This window comes from Vitis riparia, chromosome 19 (assembly GCF_004353265.1).
Source record: "Vitis riparia cultivar Riparia Gloire de Montpellier isolate 1030 chromosome 19, EGFV_Vit.rip_1.0, whole genome shotgun sequence".
NCBI classification, from domain to species: Eukaryota; Viridiplantae; Streptophyta; class Magnoliopsida; order Vitales; family Vitaceae; genus Vitis; species Vitis riparia.
In genome coordinates this window covers 15,994,597-15,996,574 of record NC_048449.1, presented here as the reverse complement: position 1 = coordinate 15,996,574, position 1,978 = coordinate 15,994,597, and the positions used below count along the sequence as shown (strand labels likewise).

The 1,978-nt window shown below is 44.0% G+C and overlaps 1 pseudogene; it reads left to right on the top strand.

Annotated features, from left to right (window-relative positions):
* The first annotated feature begins 1,227 nt into the window (after positions 1-1,227).
* Positions 1,228-1,655, top strand: LOC117909536 (annotated as a pseudogene).
* Positions 1,656-1,978: the final 323 nt, after the last annotated feature.

Sequence of the window (1,978 nt, the reverse complement as noted above, 5' to 3'; positions counted from 1 at the left end):
GCTGTAGCAGTCAATGCAAATGCAACCCAGATTGCTCCCCAGAGCCAGTCTCATGTACTATATATTCTTGGCTTGGCAAGAAATATGCGTCATTTTCCTTGGAGTGGAGCTTCCAATTCAAGAGCTGGCAGTTCATCACTTTCATTCAACTTTTTTAAGGAGAGGAGTTGCTCCAGAGTCTATTGACGCCCTACCAACATGCAAATTTAAGTTAAAGAAAAATAGAGATGTTGATGACCAGAAAGTCAACTCAGGAGCTCCCAAATTGAGGCCACAACCCAGCTGCAGGCTGGGAGTTTGCCTTTGTTACAGTTCCGAGCTCTAGTGAAACTACAGTTGCAGAGAGTACATAAGCTGCGGGAAAGTTCACTATTTCTAGTGCTGATGACATCCTCAAAGCTATCTTAATCACTGTTTCTAGTGTCGATGACATCCTCAAAGCTATCTGAGTCCTTGAATTTTGCATACCTCAAGGGAGAAGTTAATTTGACTGCCCTTGAAAGACTGATGGCAAGGTGTCCTAATCTCAAGAGTTTGAGGTTGAACCGTGCGGTGCCCCTTGATGCACTCCAAAGAATTTTTGCGCATGCACCTAAACTTGTGGACTTAGACACTGGTTCTTATGTTCATGATCCAGATGCTGAGACTGTCCTCAAACTTATAAGTACCTTCCAGAAGTGTAAATCAATTAGGAGCATGTCAGGTTTTCTGGAAGTTGCTCCTCTATGCCCGCCAGCTATTTACCCCATTTGCTCAAATCTAACCTCCTTGAACCTGAGTTATGCTCCGGGGATGCATGGAGATGAGCTGATAAAGCTAATCCGCCACTACAAGAAACTTCGGCGACTGTGGATATTAGATGGCAATGGTGGACACAGAGAAAGAAACTTGATCACCATCTTGGCAAATTGCTGAGGGACTTGGAAGATTTATGGTTTGGTCCCTGAGGATACTTGCTTTTGGGGGAATGTTTGGACTGTGAACGCCTGGATTTGATACATAAGAAGCTGGTGCAGGATCTGAAATCTGCTTCTTCACTGTAAGTCTTGGAAATGGCCAATGTACCCAAAATAGAACCAATGAGAATCAGGCTCAGTTTTGGTTGAAGCGCCAGTAGCAGTTCTTCCTTGGTGTCCTATTCGTGGACTTTTCACTCAAGAGCCTTATCAGGTATGGGATTGCCATCTCATGGAAATGGTCCTACCTTCAGCAATCAATTAAATCTCCTCCCCCCTCTCAATGGCTTCCGCCTCAGGAGTTTCCATGTTCTTGAGCTCCATCACTTGCTCCTTCAAGAAAAACCAGGTTCCCATCTCCAGTCTCAAATCAGTTTCTATGCTAATTAAAGGGAAAAGCTTCCAATCTCCAAGGCTGCGGACAGGGCCCTCCCGCCTTCGTGTTTCCTGTGCAGCTAACCTGAGACGATGAATAAGGTGTGCTACATTGTGAGGAAATAGCTTGCACTGCCAGCTGACTCTGAGGTCATTGGAGAGTTAAAGTTTGAAACACTTGGAGCTGATTCTCTGGATACTGTTGAGATTGTGATGGGCCTTGAAGAGGAATTTGGGATCAGTGTTGAAGAAGAAAGTGCCCAAGGTATTGCCACTGTTCAAGATGCCGCGGATCTCATTGAACAGTTCATTGCAAATAAGTGAGATAAAATATGGCGGCAAAACGCCTTACAGTGTCTCATTTGCTTGTCATCAAAGTTAATTTGGTTTAAGTTATGTGGAAAGTATCACAATGCTACTGGAGCAATCATCTTGTTTTTTTTTATCATATGGGGATCTTTCTTCTTTGGTGGACTTTCAATCACGATCAGTGTAGCCAGAGTGGTATATGCTCTGTCAAGAGATGAAGGATTCCTTTTTCATCCATATGGCGAAAAGTCCACCCAAAGCATAAGGTTCCTTCAAATGCAGTGTGGCTTTGTGCAGTCATCTGCATTCTTCCTGGGCTCCCAATTTTGAAAGTCAAT